Raw genomic sequence first — 25,654 nt, forward strand, 5'->3', positions numbered from 1 at the left:
TTAATTTTTTAACCTTTTCTGCTGGTGGTGTGCCTCTGTATTTTCTTTGACAAAAAAAATGTGCCTTGGCTCAAAAAAGGTTGAAAAACACTGCTCTAAAGAACCAGGAGTTGCAAAATATATAATGGAAAATTCTTTAAATTGTTGCGTAATTCTTCTGACAAATTAACCGTAATGCAGTGGTACCTCGGCTTACGAGTGGCCGACCTTAAATTGTTTTCGACAAACATACGCAACATACAACATACGCATGTGTGGTGTTTGATTTCATCATGACCCGAAAGCTAACATATGGATGTTCAGCAACTTTTTACATCTCAACGCTAAGAAAGCGGTGAAGTTTATTATCAGTTGTGCTACACACAGGCGCTTGTTTGCAGATACCACCTGAAATTTGTAAAATGGTAAAGGGTCTGTATTTTCATAGAGCACAGGTGTCAAACTCAAGGCCCGGCGGCCAAATCTGGCCTTCCATATGATTTTATGTGGCCCGCGAAAGCCTGGAAATAATATGCGTTAATAAAATGCTTAAAGGGGAACATTATCACCAGACCTATGTAAGCATCAATATATACCTTAATGTTGCAGAAAAAAGACCATTTATTTTTTTAACCGATTTCCAAACTCTAAATGGGTGAATTTTGGCGAATTAAACGCCTATCTATTATTCGCTCTCGGAGTGACGTCACATCGGGAAGCAATCCGCCATTTTCTCAAACACCGAGTCAAATCAGCTCTGTTATTTTCCGTTTTTTTGACTGTTTTCCGTACCTTGGAGACTTCATGCCTCGTTGCTGTGTTGTCGGAGGGTGTAACAACACGAACAGGGACGGATTCAAGTTGCACCAGTGGCCCAAAGATGCGAAAGTGGCAAGAAATTGGACGTTTGTTCCGCACACTTTACCGACGAAAGCTATGCTACGACAGAGATGGCAAGAATGTGTGGCTATCCTGCGACACTCAAAGCAGATGCATTTCCAACGATAAAGTCAAAGAAATCTGCCGCCAGACCCCCATTGAATCTGCCGGAGTTTGTGAGCAATTCAGGGACAAAGGACCTTGGTAGCACGGCAAGCAATGGCGGCAGTTTGTTCCCGCAGACGAGCGAGCTAAACCCCCTGGATGTCTTGGCTCACACCGTCCCTTATGCCACCAAAGATGATCAAGAGAAGAATATCGACCCTAGCTTCCCTGGCCTGCTGACATCAACTCCAAAACTGGACAGATCAGCGGATGAGGGTATGTCTACAGAATATATTAATAGATGAAAATAGGGCTGTATGCACTCTCAAAGTGCATGTTATTGCCAAATGTATTTCATATGCTGTAAACCTAGTTCATAGTTGTTAGTTTCCTTTAATGCCAAACAAAAACATAACAATCGTTGGTTAGAAGGCGATCGCCGAATTTGTCCTCGCTTTCTCCCGTGTCGCTGGCTGTCGCGTCGTTTTTGTCGGTTTCCCTTGCATACGGTTCAAACCGATATGGCTCAATAGCTTCAGTTTCGTCTTCAATTTCGTTTTCGCTACCTGCCTCCACACTACAACCATCCGTTTCAATACATGCGTAATCTGTTGAATCGCTTAAGCCGCTGAAATCCGAGTCTGAATCCGAGCTAATGTCGCTATAGCTTGCTGTTCTATCCGCCATGTTTGTTTGTATTGGCATCACTATGTGACGTCACAGGAAAATGGACGGGTGTATATAACGATGGTTAAAATCAGGCACTTTGAAGCTTTTTTTAGGGATATTGCGTGATGGGTAAAATTAAAAAAAAAAAATCGAAAAATAAAATAAGGCACTGGGAACTGATTTTTAATGGTTTTAACCCTTCTGAAATTGTGATAATGTTCCCCTTTAATCTTGTCTTACTAAATATATTTGTTATTTCCCTTTTGACATTAAAAATCATGTACTGCATGCAATTGCATTTATTTTAAAATGCAATATTATCAAAATCTAAATAGTGTATTATCATGTATTCCAAAAATATTTTTGGTAAAATAAAGATAAATACTGTACTTTAAAACAAAAATATCAATCAAATTGTACACTGTAAAATGTGATATATGTTTTTACCGTAAAATCTACTTTTTTTTTCCATATACAGTAAGACACTAAAACATTAATAAACAAACAAAAAAAACATTAAAACAAGATTTTATGGTTAAAAAACAAAACAAAAAAAACTGGCAGCTCTGTTGCTTGAATTTTACTTCTAAAAAAAGTAGTATTGTTTTTTCATTCCATTCCATTTATTCAATTTGTTTATATATTGTAAAAAAAAACGACTGTTTTTACTGCAAAATTCTGGTGACTGAGCTGCCAGTTTTTAAAGTAAAAGTATTTTTTTGCAGCAAATGTAAAAAAAATATATTGTTAATGTATTATATTTATGCACAGTGGAAGAGGGGTTAGTGCATCTGCCTCACAATACGAGGGTCCTGAGTAGTCTGGAGTTCAATCCCGGGCTCGGGATCTTTCTGTGTGGAGTTTGCATGTTCTCCCCGTGACTGCGTGGGTTCCCTCCGAGTACTCCGGCTTCCTCCCACCTCCAAAGACATGCACCTGGAGATAAGTTGATTGGCAACACTAAATTGGCCCTAGTGTGTGAATGTGAGTGTGAATGTTGTCTGTCTATCTGTGTTGGCCCTGCGATGAGGTTGCGACTTGTCCAGGGTGCACCCCGCCTTCCGCCTGATTGTAGCTGAGATAGGCTCCAGCGCCCCCCGCGACCCCGAATGGAATAAGCGATAGAAAATGGATGGATGGATGGATGGACGTATATTCATATATTACTCATTGTTAAACGCGGCCCTCTGAGGGCAATCATAACTGCAATGTGGCCCTCAATGAAAACAATTTTGACATCCCTGCTATAGAGCTTTACTATACCTGCAATGATACCCAAAGCTCTTCAATAAAACAATTGTACAAAGCCACTCGGTGAAAAATCTCATCATTATTTTTGACCCAACCCTCTCCTTTGAGCTGCGCGTTAAGAGTGTTACTAAAACAATAAAAGCAGCCTTCTTTCATCTCCGTAACGTCGCTAAAATCCGTCCTTTTTTGTCCATCACCATCAGCGACACTGAAATCATTATTCATGCGTTCGTTATGTCTCGTCTAGATTACAGTACCGTATTAACTTCGGGTCTCCCCATGTCGAGCATTAAAAGATTACAGTTGGTACAAAGTGCAGCTGCTAGACTTTTGACAAGGACAATGCAGTTTATTATAAGTTAAAGTACCAATGATTGTCACACACACACTAGGTGTGGCGAAATTATTCTCCGCATTTGACCCATCACCCTTGATCACCCCCTGGGAGGTGAGGGGAGCAGTGGGCAGCAGCGGTGGCTGCGCCCGGTAATAATTTTTGGTGATTTAACCCCCAATTCCAACCCTTAATGCTGAGTGCCAAGCAGGGAGGTAATGGGTCCCATTTTTATAGTCTTTGGTATGATTCGGCCGGGGTTTGAACTCACAACCTACCGATCTCAGGGCGGACACTCCAACCACTAGGCCACTGATGCTTGTACTTGCCCTACTGCACTGGACCCCGGTACACTTAAGATGCGATGTTTAAGGTACTTACGTACAAAATATTAAACATTCTCGCACCGTCTTATCTTGCTGATTGTATTGTACCATATGTTCTGTGTAAAAGGCTGCATTTTAAGAACACCGGCTTATTTGTGATTCCCAGAGCCCATACAAAGTCTGCAGACGCTTGTGCGTTCTTTCATTCGGGCTCCAGTACCATGGAATGCCCGACTGGCAACAATTAGAGATGCCACCTCAGTAAAAGCATCTTAAAATTCATTTACATACCGTATTTTCCGGACCATAAAGCACACTGGATTATAAGGCGCACGCCCGATCAATGGTCTATTTTTAATATTTTTTCATATTCAAGGCGCACCGGATTATAGGGCATACTTGCCAACCCTCCCGAATTTTCTGGGAGACTCCCGAAATCCAGCGCCTCTCCCGAAAACCTCCCGGGACAAATATTCTCCCGAAAATCTCCCGATTTTCAGCCGGAGCTGGAGGCCACGCCCCCTCCAGCTCCATGCGGACCTGAATGAGGACATCCTTTTTTAGGACAACAGGGTGACAATAACTAAATCATCCAGACAAGAGATACATTGTATTATTATATTTATCTTACCTAAAAATAAATATATTTATTAAATAAAAAATAAAAAAACGAAATACATTTTTACTATATTTTGCTAAAAACATCAAAATTAATTGTATTTTTATTTGTATTTTTTCTGACTCCTTATTACATCCAGGCATTAGAATTATACATTAAAATAAACATATTTGAAATAATTAATTTTAAATTATCATAATAATTCATTTAAAATGACCATATTTAATTATTAAAATAATTGCTTGTTTATCAACAACCTTAGCATTATATTCATTACATTTTGAAGCTCTCAGAAGCCAAGTTATGTAATATTCCTTAATATTTATTTATGCAAGTTTGAAGTATCAATTATCTAAACACAGTTTTATTTGCATATTTTCAGGATATATATATATATATATGTATGAAATACTTGACTTGGTGAATTCTAGCTGTCAATATACTCCTCCCCTCTTAACAACGCCCCCAACCACGCCCTGCCCCACCCCCGACCACGCCCCCAACCCCCACCTCCCGAAATCGGAGGTCTCAAGGTTGGCAAGTATGTTATAGGGCGCATTAAAGGAGTCATATTATTTATTTATTTTCTAAATGGAAAACACTTCCTTGTGGTCTACATAACATGTAATTGTGGGTTGTTGGTCAAAATGTTGCATAGATTATGTTTTACAGACACTTTCTGACAGTCACTTCCAGATGCACTGTTTTGTGGGCGGCGTCCCCCCCCCCCCCGTCATCTTTGTTGTAGCGTGCAAGGACGGGGGTGGAAGAAGTGTCAAAAGGTGGAGCTAACTGTTTTAATGACATTCAGACTTTACTTAAATCAATAACGGAGCAGCATCTCCTCATCCGGAAACAACAACACCGGAAATGTGTCCCGTGAAAAACCGTCCGACCGAAACTCTCTAATAACTAAAGTTCCTCGGGTGACTAATGTAAACTCACTACACCGGTATGTTTTAGCGCTTTCATGGCAAGTTTACTGACAGATATAAGTAAGAACTTTACACTACTTTATATTAGAAATGGCAACAGCGGAGGATGAATGTCCCATAACAAGAAGATAGAGAAAAAGAAGAAGCTTATAGACTACAGTGTCGGCACGGTCTACAAAGGCGGACGCACACAGTTTTTCAGGATTTATGCAGATCCCAAATACAGATCAGCAGGTACCGGAAGGTAATAAAAGTTGCTTTTGCATAATATTGCAAAACAAAACGCTAGATAATATATCTTACCTTATACACACACCATAATAATACTCGTATGTTGAAGCACATCAAACGGTGCGGCTTCTTAGCTTACCAAAGTCGTACTAAAATGTGTTGATAGATTTTTGAGCGCCGTGTGTAACGTTCTATATTTGCAATGGAACGTATAAAATGTTGGTGTTGTTTACTTGAGTCATATTAAAATCATAGTGCAGCCTACACTTATCTCTTATGTTTGACTGCCATCTACGGGTCACACATATCATTATACCATGTACCAAATAAAATTGCTTCGAGGTGGGTAAGCTCAACCAAACGTATTCCTTACACACCGGTTTATAAGGCGCACTGTCGAGTTTTAAGAAAAAAAAAAAGATTTTTAGTGCGCCTTATAGTCCGGAAAATACGGTAGTCTAGCTTTTAAATAGACCCCTTTTTCGACCAGTTGACCTGCCGCTTTTCTTTTCTACTCTGTCCCCCCTCTCATGCATGGAGATATTACCAGGTAGTCATAGATAACCTCTGGAGAGATACTAGTCTGGAAGAAGTGCTAGCTGTCCCAAGTCATGACCCTCTTTGAGAAAAGAAGAGATATATATATAAATATATAAAGAGAGATATTATTAATGCATCTCCTAAAATTAATTGCATACAAAAAAAAAGCGAGCAGCCTCCAAAACTCATACATTTAATTTGTTTTAATCAGCCCCTTAAGTCATCGAGCAGCTATAAAATTATAGAATTTTATTGCTGAATATGCATCTAATATTTTCATTTTTGACAGTCCATAAATGTTGACAAGCATATGTAGGACGCAGCTGTAGTATAGTTGCTTCCTTTCTCACAGCCATGTGTGTCCCTTCTAGAGGCATTAAAGAGTACTAAAGAACAGTTTTAGTCTTGATAAATCAAACTGCATTTGCTAAGTAATAATATTTGAAGTTTACTTTCCCATTATTGTGGGCGTTCTGACAAATCACCAAATATTCTGGAGAGTATTGAAGACAGACACTCTAAATGGATTGCGTTCCTTATTATGCTCACTTAAAAAACAAAATCCTCTGCGCACAAGTTTAGTAGCTCTTCTTTGCGTGAGCTGTCAAGTTTTTACGTGTTTTAGTACACTTCGACCTTTAGTATATCAGGCCCAATGTGAGTAAAATAAAGTGGTAGGAATGTTTAGGATACATGTTCTAAAAACATATCTAATACCACAAATGGGTATTTTCAAGTACAAATAATAGTGCACTCATAGCGCTGGGAAAAAACAGACACTGACGGGAGTCCTCGATTGATACCGATTGATACTGTTTGTCAGAATAATTGTATCTAAGTTATCACAAAACGTGTTGAAATGAGTTCCCGGCGAGAAGACAAAAGCTGTCTTTGAACCTACCAAGCCGAAGGCTTGTAAAACTCCACTGTGTAGGATGGGAAGCAACATGAAGGTGTTCTGTTTCTTTCATGTATTATAATCAACAAAAATATATTGTCGTGACCCAAGAACTGCAAAGCGGAGAGGAAGGAGGGCCTGACTCCCCTCAAGGCGACCTTTTCTGTGAACTGTTTTATGATCTTTTCGGTGAACTGTTTTATGACCTTTTCTTTGAACTGTTGTAATAAAAGGTCTGTTTACGACCCACGTCCCTTAGAAACAGCTGTTGCCATGTAATCAGGGAAAGTCCAAATAAAAGAGGTGGCATACAATCTTTCGCCAGAGCATGCTGGAGACTGTACAAGAGTACAGCCCAGGCGTTTCTCCTCAAACTGAGCCAAATTTAATTATGTCTCTGTTTAATTCCTTGCTTCTTGTCTCGTTTAATAGATGTCATCAGTGTTTGAACCTGACACTGTTACATCTCTAGCTCTAATGTTAAGGCGTTTGGCCAAATCCCCACACAATTTGGTACACAACTTTAGGGCACTGACGAGCACATGTGTGTAAAATTTGAGAAATATTTGTAAAAAACATACATATATATCGCCATAAAGCAGAACACATCTGCAGAAGTACGGGTGGGATTTACCAGCTAATTTCCTTTAAATAATTAGATTATTAATTATGCAACCTTGGAGATATCTGTATGACATGTACCTAGGGAGATGTTTAGGGCACGTCCGACCGGTAGGAGGCCACGGGGAAGACCCAGGACACGTTGGGAAGACTATATATCCCGGCTGGCCTGGGAACGCCTCGGAATCCCCCGGGAGGAGCTGGACGAAGTGGCTGGGGAAAGGGAAGTCTGGGCTTCACTGCTTAGGCTGCTGCCCCCGCGACCCGACCTCGGATAAGCGGAAGAAGATGGATGGATGGATGGATGTATTGTATGTGAGCATGCATTTTGGTCCTAACCAATAAGAGGAGCCAAAAATTTAATTTTCATCCATCCATCCATTTCACTCGGGCGGAAGGCAGGGTGCACTCTGGACAAGTCGCCACCTTATCTATTGCAGGGCCAACACAGATAGACAGACAACCATTCACAGTCGTGGTACAATTGAAGACCGATTAATGCAGGGATGTCAAACGAACGCCCCGCGGGCTGAACAGGTTTTATCCGGCCCGCGATATCCAAAATTTTTGAATGAAAGAAACTGCTGTTCTAAATGTGTCCACTAGATGTCACAATAGCAATTATTTGTATCTTTGTAGATGATGCTACGTCTGTAAAAAAAAAACAAAAAAACTACATGATGTTGGTGCACCAGTCATAAATAACATCCTGTAATTTGATTTTTATTTTGATAGATTGAAAATTAACACCAATGAGTTGACTGATGAACATTATTACATAATTTATTCAGAAAGTATAAATAACGACAAATAAAAGTAGAATACTATTAACCGTAACATGTAAGTGTAAAAAAAATCCAACATCATTATGATTTGTACAATTTCAGAATGTGCTTGTTCTATTTTTAAACAAATACAACAATCTGAAGTTGTCTTTATGTTTAAGTTATCGTGCTGTGATTTTACCAGCCCGGCCCACTAGGGAGTGTGGCCCCCCCATCTAAAATGACTCTGATCAAATAAAATGTTTTTTTTCATTGAAAAGTTTCAAAAAGTCTGATAATTGACATCAAAATTGTTGCACACTTGGGGAAATGTTTAAAAACGAAAATTCCACCACAAGTCTAAAAGTGGACAACTTTGAACCACAGCTCTTTGGTACTTCCCAGACTTCTGTGAGTTTATGAGACGGGTGGGTTTTTTTTTTTTATCCACAAGTTGAGTTCAGAAGTACTTTCCTAAAGGACTAATTAGTGTGCTTCATAGACACATAACGAAAGGTTCTATATATACCTAACCCTGACTGTGGGATGAATTGAACTGTACCACTTGATAGTAATCCAGCTCCAGGAACCAGAAAACACATTAGCGACTCTGTGGAGCATCAGCGTGTCACCTCTCGGGGGGAATAAGCAAACGAGAGAAGCGGAGTAGCATCTAAATCTGAATTCTGGGAATGATGATTACGCAGTGTGGAAAAGCGTGGTAATGGTCTGCCACTTGCAATTGCCGGGAAGCAACAGAGGAACGGGAGGAACGACCATAGCTAACTTCATTTGTAGTGGATTCTAACCCCCTCCTTACCTTACAATCTCTCACACGACAAAAAGGCCTGACCTTCAGAAAACGCGGCTGAGCGAGCAGCTCGCTTGATAATTAAATTCACCAATCAGCCCAGCTCGCAGATCAATGGCTGATTTTAAACAGCAAACTAATTCACTAATGGTGAGAGTTATTCCAATTTACCTGCCTGCTGAATTACGGTGTCCAAATCCATTCTGTTCGGGGAGGGATCAATGCGAGCTGGGTGAAGGGAAGGGTTGGTATTGCAATTACGTTTGGTCGTGAACGCAGCGCTGTGAGGTTTATATGATACTTGCGTGTATGAACCGCAAAAACGCGGAGGCGGTTTTATGAGACGGTTATAAAACAGACACCGTCTCCGTCATAAAGCAAACTAATTAATAAGGTTTCAGTGACAGCCTGAGACCTTCCGCTGTGGACACGCTGGAGCTACGTGTAACTATGTTTCCCCCCTCAACGTTATTTAGTTAAATTGGCCACCTGAAGGGCAATAAAATACAGCGTGAAATATAGAAAACATCATTTATTTGCTTCGTGAGGGAATGGGCAGCAAGGGAAATTAGAAGATTGTCATGCTTTCTATATTTATTTCCTTCTGATTGTGTGTCCCCACCCCCAAGTCTATTATTTTGAAAACATAACTGGTTACCGCAATATTGAAACAGATGCGAAAGCCTCAAGAGTGTAATATTGTCCTCATTCTGTGAAGCGTTCAACCGTGCATTGTCAACCAGTGAGAATATTTCCATCGCGAGCATACAAGACATATCTGTCAAACACAGGCGCACGATAAAGTTTGAACGACAAAGACGACAACTTCGACAAGAGCTATGCATCGACTACGATTCGTATACAGCGACAATAGACGTCGCGTTTTTTGTAGCTACGGACTGTGGGGTTTATACAGAAACAATGGACTACTGGCATTCTACAATAGCTACTGAGATTATTATAGCCAAACTATGGACTATGGATTTTACACAGCATCTAGGGACTATCAATCTCCTGCAATGACTATGGAGATTATACAGCAACTAGAAAAATTCAATTTCTACACAAATTGCATTTGAATGCTGGGAACCCCAAGCCAAATTGAAGTGCTAACAGTTAGCATGCGTCAAGAATGAAGATTTGTGTGTACCTGCAAAATTATCTAAAACAAAGCTAGCATGCTAATGTTAGCATCCGTTAAGTACAAAAAGATATGACTCTGAAGTGTACACCTGTAAAATTAGCAAACATCCTTATTATAGCATGTTAACAATTGCCATATTTTACAGGGGAACATTATCACAATTTCAGAAGGGTTAAAACCATTAAAAATCAGTTTCCAGTGGCTTATTATATTTTTCGAAGATTTTTTCAAAATTTTACCCATCACGCAATATCCCTAAAAAAAGCTTCAAAGTGCCTGATTTTAACCATCGTTATAAACACCCGTCCATTTTCCTGTGACGTCACATAGTGAAGCCAACACAAACAAACATGGCGGAAAGAACAGCAAGCTATAGCGACATTAGCTCGGATTCAAACTCGGATTTCAGCGGCTTAAGCGATTCAACAGATTACGCATGTATTGAAACGGATGGTTGTAGTGTGGAGGCAGGTAGCGAAAACGAAATTGAAGAAGAAACTGAAGCTATTGAGCCATATCGGTTTGAACCATATGCAAGCGAAACCGACGAAAACGACACGACAGCCAGCGACACGAGAGAAAGCGAGGACGAATTCGGCGATCGCCTTCTAACCAACGATTGGTATGTGTTTGTTTGGCATTAAAGGAAACTAACAACTATGAACTAGGTTTACAGCATATGAAATACATTTGGCAACAACATGCACTTTGAGAGTGCAGACAGCCCAATTTTCATCAATTAATATATTCTGTAGACATACCCTCATCCGCGCTCTTTTCCTGAAAGCTGATCTGTCCAGTTTTGGAGTTGATGTCAGCAGGCCAGGGAAGCTAGGGTCGATAGGGGGTTTAGCTCGCTCGTCTGCGGGAACAAAATGCCGCCATTGCTTGCCGTGCTACCGAGGACCTTTGTCCCTGAATTGCTCACACACTCCGGCAGATTCAATGGGGGTCTGGCGGCAGGTTTCTTTGACTTTATCGTTGGAAATGCATCTGCTTTGAGTGTCGCAGGATATCCACACATTCTTGCCAACTCTGTCGTAGCATAGCTTTCGTCAGTAAAGTGTGCGGAACAAACGTCCAATTTCTTGCCACTTTCGCATCTTTGGGCCACTGGTGCAACTTGAATCCGTCCCTGTTCGTGTTGTTACACCCTCCGACAACACACCGACGAGGCATGATGTCTCCAAGGTACGGAAAACAGTCGAAAAAACGGAAAATAACAGAGCTGATTTGACTCGGTGTTTGAGAAAATGGCGGATTGCTTCCCGATGTGACGCCACGTTGTGACGTCATTGCTCCGAGAGCGAATATTAGAAAGGCGTTTAATTCGCCAAAATTCACCCATTTAGAGTTCGGAAATCGGTTAAAAAAATATATGGTCTTTTTTCTGCAACATCAAGGTATATAATGACGCTTACATAGTTCTGGTGATAATGTTCCCCTTTAAGTATCAAAATATATGAGGCGTATACTTGTAATATTAGCTTAAAAGCTAGCATGCTAATGTCAGTATGCTAACGTTAGCATGCTAGCATTTGACCATCATTAACAAGGAGCATTTTGATTTTACAACTATTCAAATCAGTAGAGAAATGTGGAGATAGTAACACTTTTTGAAAAGACAATTTAAATTGGCCCGAGAGTGTGAATGACTGAATGCTTTTCTGTCTATCTGTGTTGACCCTGCAATGAGGTGGCGACTTGTCCAGGGTGTACCCCGCCTTCTGCCTGAGCGCAGCTGGGATGGGCTCCAGCAACTCCCCGACCTCAAAAAGGACAAGCAGTAGAACATGGATAGATGAATGGATAGTGTTACGGAAAAGTGGGGAAAACAGGGTCTTTTGGGATATACAAAAATAGCCCGATTGTCCTGAATAAGTGGATTGTTTTGACTGTTACAGACTATGAATATAATATGGCAGCTATGGACTATGGTGTTCTTACAGAAACTATGGACTGCTGGCCTTATACAGCTACTACTGAGATAATACGTTATCTATGGACTATGGATTTTATACAGCAACTACGAACTATCGATCTCCAACAATGACTATGAAATGTATTGACACACTATGTACTATATAGTAGATATTAACTATGGAAGTTGTACAGCAACTAAGGTATATGGCTCTTAATAGGCCACAGCAATAGCTGATAGACAGCAACTATAGACTATGAATCCTTTAACACAGGTATGGTTTATTGATCTGACATATCAACTACTGAGTTATTGTAGCAACTATAGACTATGAATCCTTTATCGCAGGTATGGTTTATTGATCTTACATATCAACTACTGAGTTAATGTAGCAACTATAGACTATGAATCCTTTATCGCAGGTATGGTTTATTGATCTTACATATCAACTACTGAGTTAATGTAGCAACTATAGACTATGAATCCTTTAACGCAGGTATGGTTTATTGATCTTACATATCAACTACTGAGTTAATGTAGCAACTATAGACTATGAATCCTTTATCGCAGGTATGGTTTATTGATCTGACATATCAACTACTGAGTTAATGTAGCAACTATAGACTATGAATCCTTCATCGAAGGTATGGTTTATTGATCTGACATATCAACTACTGAGTTAATGTAGCAACTATAGACTATGAATCCTTTATCGCAGGTATGTTGTATTGATCTGACATATCAACTACTGAGTTAATGTAGCAACTATAGACTATGAATCCTTTATCGCAGGTATGGTTTATTGATCTGACATATCGACTACTGAGTTAATGTAGCAACTATAGACTATGAATCCTATATCGCAGGTATGGTTTATTGATCTTACATATCAACTACTGAGTTAATGTAGCAACTATAGACTATGAATCATTCATCGAAGGTATAGTTTATTGATCTGACATATCAACTACTGAGTTATTGTAGCAACTATAGACTATGAATCCTTTATTGCAGGTATGGTTTATTGATCTTACATGTCAACTATTGAGTTAATGTAGCAACTATAGACTATGAATCATTTATCGCAGGTATGGTTTATTGATCTGACATATCAACTACTGAGTTAATGTAGCAACTATAGACTATGAATCCTATATTGCAGTTATGGTTTATTGATCTTACATAGCAACTACTGAGTTAATGTAGCAACTATAGACTATGAATCCTTTAACGCAGGTATGGTTTATTGATCTTACATATCAACTAGAGTTGATGTAGCAACTATAGACTATGAATCCTTTAACGCAGGTATAGTTTATTGATCTTACATATCAACTACTGAGTTAATGTAGCAACTATAGACTATGGGGCATATATAGCAAGTATGGAGAATACCCTGCAACTATACGATTGCTATGGACAATGGAACGGCTATGGAATATGGAACTTGTACGCCAATTATGTACGTTATACAGCAACTATAGACGACAGAGCTCATAAAGAAAGGAGCACTGCGGAATCCATTTTCTCGCTGTGCTAGGTCTGAGCGTCTTTCTTAGCTTTTCTTCAAGCTACAACAGGCGGTCCATTTGTCATCAGATCCAGCACTACTTGCCGCTTCATGCGACCGTGGCTGCCTGACAGATGAAGATTGATCATTTGTCAACTCCCAAATTGGCTTTCAAGTGCCTTTTCTAATTACCCTGCGGTTTCATTGTTGAGAAACCGCTGACTGTTTTCCTTACATCTACCTCACAAAGCTTTTGTTTGGAATACAGTATGTCGTCTTGCTTACCTTCCTCTTCAACTTAAGGGAGCCACAATGTGCTCATTTGTTCCACCGTAAAAAATATATTTTTAAATACCAACGTGCCTGAGCAGTTTCTTTTCCCTCAGTGGAACCAGTATGCACCGACATGATTATGTGTCACTGGTAGGATGTCAGTGACACCACTTGCTGTGCAGGTCCCGACGTGCTCTTGCATGTAAATGTCAAGGGGTGTTATCCACTGTACACTTTCTACTGACCTAAAAACTGTTGACAAAGGGAATATTACGAATTCATTAGAGGAAAAGAAAGATATTCCAATCAGCTTATGTCTGAAAAACAATAATAAAGTATTTAGAAGAAATTGCTATTCACAACTGTCCTTTGTATTTATTGTAAAATATTATAAGATGTTTTGTTTTCTATGACAGATGAATGCACATGTTCAGTTGCTTTTATTGACACAAATACCGTATTTTTCGGACTATAAGTCGCAGTTTTTTTCATAGTTTGGCCGGGTGTGCGACTTATACTCAGGAGCGACTTATGTGTGAAATTATTAACACATTACCATAAAATATCAAATAATATTATTTAGCTCATTCACGTAAGAGACTAGACGTATAAGATTTCATGGGATTTAGCGATTAGGAGTGACAGATTGTTTGGTAAACGTATAGCATGTTCTATATGTTATAGTTATTTGAATGACTCTTACCATAATATGTTACATTAACATACCAGGCACATTCTCAGTTGGTTATTTATGCCTCATATAACGTACACTTATTCAGCCTGTTGTTCACTATTCTTTATTTATTTTAAATTGCCTTTCAAATGTCTATTCTTAGTGTTGGGTTTTATCAAATAAATTTCCCCAAAAAATGCACTTATACTCCAGTGCGACTTCTATATGTTTTTTTTCCTTCTTTATTATGCATTTTCACCAGGTACGACTTATACTCCAGTGTGATTTATACTCCGAAAAATACGGTAGTCAAAATAATAATAATATAAATACAATAATGTGCTTAGCAAAAAGTAGCCAAGATCAGTGCTGTGGCTTATAGGTCCTATTTTATTTAATTTAGCAACGTTTGCAAAGAATCATTAATTATTCACTGACACATTAAATTAAAAAAGGACATTGGATACTAGTATGAAGACTTCCTAAATGATGAATGAATGCATTTATTCCAGCAGACGTATACAGTCTAGCAACACTTCATCACTCTTTGTAATTTGACAGACATGCAAAGGCACCCACCGAAAAGGGATATGGGAAAAAAAGCAAGCATGCGTATCCATGCCCCGTCCCTAATTTACAATCAACTTATATGTTGGTTATATAGTCCAAGTTTCAACATCAGATTTGATGGGTACATGATAATTTCAGAACAAGAATAACATATGCTGGAAAACACTTTGTCAATAGCATTGAGCAACCATGAGATTAGCTCCATCTTGCCTGGGTATCTTTCCTCTTCTGAAGCCTTGTCTGGTGTGTTATGTCCCTTAATCCACAGTTATTTTGCACCTGTTTCCCACAGTTGAGATAGTCCAAACAACTAGTCATGTTTTTGATAGTTTCCCAAAAACACATTTTTTTTACCGCAACGTTGAACACTCTTAGGCTACAAGTGAAGTGAAGTGAATTATATTTATATAGCGACCTAGTGACTCAAAGCGCTTTACATAGTGAAACCCAATATCTAAGTTACATTTAAACAAGTGTGGGTGGCACGTGGCACTGGGAGCAGGTGGGTAAAGTGTCTTGTCCAAGGACACAACGGCAGTGACTAGGATGGCGGAAGCGGGGATCGAACCTGCAACCCTCAAGTTGCTGGCACGGCCACTCTACCAACCGAGCTATACCGCCCAAATGCTACAAAAGGCTTCTTCATTGTCCGGTGTCGTCCACAAGTTGCATGTTCTGCTAGGTTCGCACGGCAAGTGCACTGTAAAAGATGTATCTAATATATAAATACATGTTAGTTAGGAAGTGAGCATGTTTATTACCCAGAAGGCTGATTCAAGTCTTGTACAAATGTAAAAAAAAAATGAAATGTACCTTTTTGTTTTTGTTTTTCTAAAGTCCGTTATGTGTGTCTTGTTAAAGAAGCCATGTTTATAATTCTAATTGGTCTGTGACCAATACGCCTGTTTATATCAGATCTGTATATCAGTGGTACGTATAGGCACTGTAGACGGGATCCAGAAGTAGCACTAAACTATGCGGGAGGACAACAATTGTGCCGTGTAAGGAATAAATAGTTGAAATATTGTTACAGGTTGTTATTCCTGAAACAAGAAACAAAGATAGGTTTTGATCAGACAGTTCAGAGACAAATTGGAGGCTGATTGGCTGAAATATTCGGGGAAGTTGAAGGCATTGGACAAAGTGGCGAGGCCGCGCATCATTATCTGACAGGGATTGGTTGAATTTGGACGATTTAAGACAATTTAATTTCTCCGCTCACATGGTCCCACAGTTTCACCCCCGCTATAGATAACGTTTGAGCCTTGAATGTGGAATTCACAATGTTATGTTTGAATTTCAGGACACCCCTGAGTTCATGTGGGCCATCTCTAAGTGAAAACAGACTGTATATTTTGCAGGTAGAGCCCTTTGATTGGGGGTTTAAATAAATAGATGATACATTTATGGTAAAAAACTAAAATCTCTCGGGATATACTTAATAATAAAGTATTTAGAAGAAATTGCTATTCAAAACTGTCCTTTGTATTCATTGTATAATACGTAATTTTGTGTTTTGTTAACTATGACGGATGAATGCACATTTTCAGTTGCTTTTATTGACACAAACAGTCAAAATAATAATAATATAAATACATGAATGTGCTTAGCAACAAGTAGCCAAGAACAGTACTATGGCTTTTATGTCCTTTTTTATTTAATTTATCAACGTTTGCAAATAAACATTTATTATTCAATTTAAGGTCTTGAATAGATTGTATTTTACATCTTCTCAACTGCTTAAAATTGGTGCAGTAGATAGCAGATTATGTATGGCAGCTGAGGGAACTCTTGTTCATTTATTGTGGGAATGTCAGAGAATAAAAAAGCTATGGTTGAAAACAACAAAAGAAGCAAGCACATTCCTAAATATAAACATCCCAATGACAATGCAAGCTTGTATACTTGGTGATCTGCATCAATTTAGTAACGTGTCATCAAAGAGTAAAAATGTAATTCAATTAATTTCAATATGCATCATAACACAAAGGGGAATAATAAAAAAAATGGATTTATATTGATAGTCCAACTCATACTGACTGGTATACACAAGCTATGGAAATGATATCAGTAGAAAAAAATGCATTTAGTTTAGATAATAATGAGTCATATATTGGAATATGGGATAATTTGTTTTAACTATTAAATTAACCTAAAATATGACTTATTTGATCTTTGTGGAAAATATTGGACACAATGTGTTGTCAAGCTTATGAGATTTGATGCAAGTGTAAGCCACTGTGACACTATTGTTCTTTTTTTAATGTTTTTATTTTTTTTATAAATGGCTGTGATGATAATGTCAATGAGGGATTTCTACTCACGGCTATGTTGGAATTTTTATTAATATTGATAGTGTTGTTGATATTCATTTTTGTTTGACTACTTTTGGATTGTTTTGTGTCATGCTGGTGTGTCCTCTCAATTGCTATTCTGAATGTTGCTGGGCTGGGTTTGGTTTTTGAATTGTATTATTATGGTATTATTGTGTATTATTTTGTTGGATTGATTAATTAAAAAAAATAAAATAAATAAAATAATTATTCACTCGCACAATACATTAAAAAAAAGGACATTGGATACTGTTCATAGTGCATTTTTCATCGTATGAAGACTTCCTAAATGATTGGGGGTTTAAATATATTGATGATACATTTTTATTAAAAAATAGATAAATCTCTCGGGATACATTTAATCAAGAGTAACTTGTAGTTAAGCTTGATACATTTTCCATGGAGCTGGCCCATCACTGGATGCTAGCAAGTAGATTCTTAACAAAACAGCAACAATGGTTTGGAACAACCCAACATTGTAGTGAGCTTAACTCAGCTTTTGTGTTAAATAAATTCAACCCAATAGTTGGGTTATGAATCAACCAACATTGAGTTAGCAGAACTCAACTTTTAGGTTAAATAATTCAACCCAATAGTTTGGTTGGGAAAAACCCAACATTAAGTTACCAGATCTCAACTTTTTGGTTAAATAATTCAACACAAAAGTTGGGTTTAAAAAATTTACCCAAAATGTTGAGTTAAAATAACTCAAGTTTGTCCTTTTCTGAACTAGAGTTGGAATTTCCACAAAACACATTCTAAGAAATTCGACACTTTACCGACATCTGGCAGTTAAAGTGGATAGCGCACTCCCTAAATTTGTTTATGTTTCATGTGTCAGGTAAACCTCGATGAATGGGGCCATATGAATCCCCTTCTGTGGATACCGTAATTGCACCCGTATATGACACTTACACACATTTTATTTACAAACCCTGTTTCCATATGAGTTGGGAAATTGTGTTAGATGTAAATATAAATGGAATACAATGATTTGCAAATCATTTTCAACCCATATTCAGTTGAATATGCTACAAAAACAACATATTTGATGTTGAAACTGATAAACATTTTTTTTTTGTAAATAATCATTAACTTTAGAATTTGATGCCAGCAACACGTGACAAAGAATTTGGGAAATGTGTCAATAAATACTGATAAAGTTGAGGAATGCTCATCAAACACTTATTTGGAACATCCCACAGGTGAACAGGAAAATTGGGAACAGGTGGATCCCATCATTGGGTATAAAAGTAGATTCCAAGAAATGCTCAGTCATTCACAAACAAGGATGGGGCGAGGGTCACCACTTCGTCAACAAATGTGTGAGAAAAATGTTGAACAGTTTAAGAAAAAACTTTCTCAACCAGCTATTGCAAGGAATTTAGGGATTTCACCATCTACGGTTTGTAATATCATCAAAGGGTTCAGAGAATCTGGAGAAATCACTGCACGTAAGCAGCTAAGCCCGTGACCTTCGATCCCTCAGGCTGTACTGCATCAACAAGCGACATCAGTGTGTAAAGGATATCACCACATGGGCTCAGGAACACTTCAGAACCCCACTGTCAGTAACTACAGTTGGTCGCTACATCTGTAAGTGCAAGTTAAAACTCTCCTATGCAAGGCAAAAATCGTTTATCAACAACACCCAGAAACGCCGTCGGCTTCGCTGGGCCTGAGCTCATCTAAGATGGACTGATACAAAGTGGAAAAGTGTTCTGTGGTCTGACGAGTCCACATTTCAAATTGTTTTTGGAAACTGTGGACGTCGTGTCCTCCGGACCAAAGAGGAAAGGAACCATCCGGATTGTTATAGGCGCAAATTTGAAAAGCCAGCATCTGTGATGGTATGGAGGTGCATTAGTGCCCAAGAGATGGGTAACTTACACATCTGTGAAGGCACCATTAATGCTGAAAGGTACATAGACTGGTCTGTCTGTAGTCCAGACCTGTCTCCCATTGAAAATGTGTGGCGCATTATGAAGCCTAAAATACCACAACGGAGACCCCCGGACTGTTGAACAACTTAAGCTGTACATCAAGCAAGAATGGGAAATAATTCCACCTGAGAAGCTTAAAAAAATGTGTCTCCTCAGTTCCCAAATGTTTACTGAGTGTTAAAAGGAAAGGCCATGTAACACAGTGGTGAACATTGCCCTTTCCCAACTATTTTGGCACATGTTGCAGCCAAATTCCATCCATCCATCCATTTTCTACCGCTTATTCCCTTCGGGGTCGCAGGGGGCGCTACAATCGGGCGGAAGGCGGTGTACACCCTGGACAAGTCGCCACCTCATCGCAGGGCCAACACAAATAGACAGACAACTTTCACACTCACATTCACACACTAGGGCCAATTTAGTGTTGCCAATCAACCTATCCCCAGGTGCATGTCTTTGGAGGTGGGAGGAAGCCGGAGTACCCGGAGGGAACCCACGCAGTCACGGGGAGAACATGCAAACTCCACACAGAAAGATCCCGAGCCCGGGATTGAACCCAAGACTACTCAGGACCTTCGTATTGTGAGGCAGATGCCCTGCAGCCAAATTATTATTTGCAAAAAAAAAATAAAGTTTATGAGTTTGAACATCATATATCTTGTCTTTGTAGTGCATTCAACTGAATATGGGTTGAAAAGGATTTGCAAATCATAGTATTCCGTTTATATTTACATCTAACACAATTTCCCAACTCATATGGAAACCGGGTTTGTATTATGATTCAACTTTTTTTGATTCATCAATCAATCAATCAATCAATGTTTATTTATATAGCCCTAAATCACAAGTGTCTCAAAGGGCTGCACAAGCCACAACGACATCCTCGGTACAAAGCCCACATAAGGGCAAGGAAAAACTCACCCCAGTGGGACGTCGATGTGAATGACTATGAGAAACCTTGGAGAGGACCGCATATGTGGGTAACCCCCCCCCTCTCTAGGGGAGACCGAATGCAATGGATGTCGAGTGGGTCTGACATAATATTGTGAGTCCAGTCCATAGTGGATCCAACATAATAGTAAGAGTCCAGTCCATAGTGGATCCAACATAATAGTAAGAGTCCAGTCCATAGTGGGGCCAGCAGGACACCATCCCGAGCGGAGACGGGTCAGCAGCGCAGAGATGTTCCCAGCCGATGTGTTTATTTATCTCTCAGTAATACACTATTGTGTACATTGTTTTGCTACTTATACTTCCAGCAAGCAATAGGGATGCGCCCCTCCTCCCCCATTAATACTCTGCATTGTAATTATACAGCACTTCCCGGTCACTCCCCGCTGTGACTTATCCGTCACCCTTGCTTCCGTAATAATTTATTCGCATCTCACTACGGGGTGTCGCCTTGTCGGGCGTGATGAAAGTGTTGCGAGGCAACTGGGAAGATTGCGACTTGAAGTGCGAAGAGACGTATGCTAAAGAAAAAGCATCACCTTATCAGGCTCGGGGCCATGTTTTGCTCATCCTATTTCAGCATCCGAGAGGGGGGAAAAAGAAATAAATATGACTCGTTTTTTTCTCATCCCGGGGGTTTTATCAGCCCGCGCTGAAAATGAAGCTTGAACGGGATCATGTGCCCCCCCTCCACCCTCCCTCCACCCTCCCTCGTCCAACTCATCTCTTCCCACTTTTTACAGACAGATGTTCATATATCACAAGGAAGTATATGTAATAAAAAGGGGAGATAAAGGCGCCCTGTCAGAAATAGAGAACAGCTGCTGTCCTCTCCAGGGACGCGACCAGTCGCATAATGTTCAAGGGAGCTTTTTGTCCAGCTGCAGCCGGTTATTTCTGTTCTCGCTCTGATGAGGTGCCTTCCCTGCATCTACTGACCTCATTTCTCACCAATTTTCTGTTTACTTTCCAATTGACGAATTTCTAATGACCAGACTCTGGCGAGCGTTCCCGACGCGGGCAGACGGCGGCGGAGGAAATGAAGTGTTAAGCCGGTGTCCGCCTGCTCCCGCCGTTCCTAAGTCAAAAGGCATACATTTGTGAAATGGGAGGAAATCAGAAGAACAAGCGAGTCCTAAGTCTGTTAAATCTGCAGGGACACGGACCAGATGGTTTCCACTTTGTTGTCTTTTCCTTTTTGCCCGTCTCAATTCTTTTTCAGATGAGGAATCGCAGAGCGAAACGGCGCCGTGTTGCGTCTGCTTTGTTTCAGTGCCACGCACCCGATATCAATGTCGGGAGGGTGTTTTGTTGTGTGCCAGGCGCACTTCCCTCATCACACAGAGAACCTGTTGTGTGCACAGTTTGGAAGGGGATAAGCCGTTCCAAGGCGGTATGGAAATAGCTAAGTCATGTGCGTAAATAATGTGTCATCTTTGGGGACGCCGCCAATGGCGATGACAAACACTTTGCAAGGCCGCGCAATAAACAAATGACGACAATGAAGGGCAGCCAACATTCGGTGTTCCTTCTTGTTGGCATCTGAGAAAAGTTTTTGATTTCTATTTTATTCCCATTAAATCCCAATTAGTACTGTCACACTGCAAAAACCATATTTGCCAACCTTGAGACCTCCGATGTCGGGAGGTGGGGGGAGGGGGGTGGGGGTAGGCGTGGTCGGGGTGGGGCAGGGGCGTGGTCGGGGGCGTGGCTAAAAGGGGAGGAGTATATTTACAGCTAGAATTCACCAAGTCAAGTATTTCATATATATATATATATATATATATATATATATATATATATATATATAAGAAATACTTGACGTCCAGTGAATTCTAGCTATATATATATATATATATATATATATATATATATATATATATATACATATATACATATAAAATAAATACTTGAATTTCAGTGTTCATTTATTTACACATATACACACACATAACACCCATCTACTCATTGTTGAGTTAAGGGTTGAATTGTCCATCCTTGTTCTATTCTCTGTCACTATTTTTCGACCCATGCTGAACACCCTCTCTGACATTGCTGTGTGGCACGCACAAAAGTGCTTTCATCAAATGCACTAGATGGCAGTATTGTCCTGTTTAAGAGTGTCACAACATGCTTTACGGTAGACAAAAATGTGACTGCTGTTGTTGTGTGTTGTTGCCACGCTGGGAGGACGTTAATGAAACTGCCTAACAATAAACCCACATTAGAAACCAAGAACTCGCCCTCCATCATTCTATAGTTATAACGTGATTGGGCAGGTACGCTTTTTTATATTGTGGAGGACCTGAGTCCGCCTGAATTTCGGGAGTCTCCCGGAAAATCCGGGAGGGTTGGCAAGTATGGCAAAAACTGAAATCTAAGTAAGATTAAATATCTCAAATAAGGGTGATATTTGCTTATTTTCTTTAATTCTTCTCACTAAGCAGATTTTATGTTAGAGTGTTTTACTTGTTTTAAGGGTTTTGGTCCTAAATGATCTCAGTAAGATATTTCAGCTTGTTGCTGAGATGTTATGACTTATATTGAGTTAAAACTAGCAGGTGCTGCTGGTTGACAATGTACTTCCTGTTTCACGCCTTGATCCGGAAGTATATCCCGTTTCGTCTACTATTCGTCTGTAGCGTTTCTGCTCGAAAGGATTTTTCATTCATCACACCAAGCAAGTTGTAAAATATAACTAAAACTATTCATACTCTCTAAACCAGGGGTGTCAAACTCATTTTAGATGGGTGGCCACATGGAGAAAAATCTACTCCCAAGTGGGCCGGACTGGTGTAATCATGGTACGATAACTTAAAAATAAAGACAACTTCAGATCTGTGTTTAAAAATAGAACAAGCAAATTCGGAAAATGTACAAATCATAATGTTGTTGTTGTTTTTTTTTACACTTACATGTGGTTAAAGGGGAACATTATCACCAGACCTATGTAAGTGTCATTATATACCTTGATGTTGCAGAAAAAAGAAAATATATTTTTTTAACCGATTTCCGAACTGGGTGAATTTTGGCGAATTAAACGCCTTTCTAATATTCGCTCTCGGAGCGATGACGTCACAATGTGACGTCGCATCAGGAGGCAATCCGCCATTTTCTCAAACACAGAGTCAAATCAGCTCTGTTATTTTCCGTTTTTTCGACTGTTTTCCGTACCTTGGAGACATCATGCCTCGTCGGTGTGTTGTCGGAGGGTGTAACAACACGAACAGGGACGGATTCAAGTTGCACCAGTGGCCCAAAGATGCGAAAGTGGCAAGAAATTGGACGTTTGTTCCGCACACTTTACCGACGAAAGCTATGCTACGACAGAGATGGCAAGAATGTGTGGATATCCTGCGACACTCAAAGCAGATGCATTTCCAACGATAAAGTCAAAGAAATCTGCCGCCAGACCCCCATTGAATCTGCCGGAGTGTGTGAGCAATTCAGGGACAAAGGACCTCGGTAGCACGGCAAGCAATGGCGGCAGTTTGTTCCCGCAGACGAGCGAGCTAAACCCCCTGGATGTCTTGGCTCACACCGTCCCGAAGATGATCAAGAGAAGAATATCGACCCTAGCTTTCCTGGCCTGCTGACATGAGGGTATGTCTACAGAATATATTAATTGATGAAAATTGGGCTGTCTGCACTCTCAAAGTGCATGTTGTTGCCAAATGTATTTCATATGCTGTAAACCTAGTTCATAGTTGTTAGTTTCCTTTAATGCCAAACAAACACATACCAATCGTTGGTTAGAAGGCGATCGCCGAATTTGTCCTCGCTTTCTCCCGTGTCGCTGGCTGTCGTGTCGTTTTCATCGGTTTCGCTTGCATACGGTTCAAACCGATATGGCTCAATAGCTTCAGTTTCTTCTTCAATTTCGTTTTCGCTACCTGCCTCCACACTACAACCATCCGTTTCAATACATGCGTAATCTGTTGAATCGCTTAAGCCGCTGAAATCCGAGTCTGAATCCGAGCTAATGTCGCTATAGCTGGCTGTTCTTTCCGCCATGTTTGTTTGTGTTGGCTTCACTATGTGACGTCACAGGAAAATGGACGGGTGGTTAAAATCAGGCACTTTGAAGCTTTTTTTAGAGATATTGCGTGATGGGTAAAATTTTGAAAAAAACTTCGAAAAATATAATAAGCCACTGGGAACTGATTTTTAATGGTTTTAACAATTCTGAAATTGTGATAATGTTCCCCTTTAATAGTATTCTATCTTTATTTATCTATATTTTCTGAATAAATTATGTAATAATGTTCATCAGTCAACTCATTGGTGTTAATTTTCAATCTATCAAGATAAATTACAATATGTTACTTATATAGTTTGATTATTTTCCTCGACTGATGTACTAACATCATGTGGTTTATTTTGTACATATGTAGCATCCTCTACAAAGATACAAAGAATTGCTATTGCGACATCCAGTGGACACATTTAGAACAGCTGTTTCTTTCACTCCAAAATTTCAGGTTAATTTTTATACTTAGCAAACTTATCCCGCGGGCCGGATTAAACCTGTTCCGCGGGCCTGATCCGGCCCTCAGACCGTACATTTGACACCCCTGCCCTAAACCGTCCCATGTGTGATGTATGTAGGAGTGTTTTCATAGTCCAATGTAATCAAGCTGGCATCGTTAGCATTAGCGAATATGCTAACACGTTTACAAGTGTCCGTGTTTGTATTATTAACTTAAAATGGCATTCTTTTTGTAATTGTTTCAGTTTTGTAAATTCACCAAAATGTCACCGTGGAGTTATTGAGTCTGTTTTGTTGATTACAGAGCTAGCTTCTACTGCTAGTGGGTACATGACGATGCCTTCTGTTTTACCGTCGTGTTACAGCCACCATTTGGAAACAATTAAAGGGGAACATTATCACCAGACCTATGTAAGCGTCAATATATACCTTGATGTTGCAGAAAAAAGACCATATATTTTTTTAACCGATTTCCGAACTCTAAATGGGTGAATTTTGGCGAATTAAACGTCTTTCTATTATTCGCTCTCGAAGCAATCCGCCATTTTCTCAAACACTATACAAACACCGAGTCAAATCAGCTCTGTTATTTTCCGTTTTTTTCGACTGTTTTCCGTACCTTGGAGACATCATGCCTTGTCGGTGTGTTGTCGGAGGGTGTAACAACACGAACAGGGACGGATTCAAGTTGCACCAGTGGCCCAAAGATGCGAAAGTGGCAAGAAATTGGACATTTGTTCCGTACACTTTACCGACGAAAGCTATGCTACGACAGAGATGGCAAGAATGTGTGGATATCCTGCGACACTCAAAGCAGATGCATTTCCAACTGGATTGGACGGATCAGCTTTCAGGAAAAGAGAGCGGATGAGGGTATGTCTACAG

At 39.7% G+C, this 25,654-nt stretch overlaps 1 protein-coding gene across 3 annotated transcripts in view; it reads right to left on the reverse strand.

Moving 5' to 3' along the window:
* Nucleotides 1–25,654, reverse strand: part of brinp1 (bone morphogenetic protein/retinoic acid inducible neural-specific 1) — a 498,298-nt gene that overhangs the window by 285,286 nt on the left and 187,358 nt on the right. The gene's annotated exons all lie outside the window — the stretch shown is intronic.

Source organism: Nerophis lumbriciformis, linkage group LG32 (assembly GCF_033978685.3).
Source record: "Nerophis lumbriciformis linkage group LG32, RoL_Nlum_v2.1, whole genome shotgun sequence".
Classification (NCBI taxonomy): Eukaryota; Metazoa; Chordata; class Actinopteri; order Syngnathiformes; family Syngnathidae; genus Nerophis; species Nerophis lumbriciformis.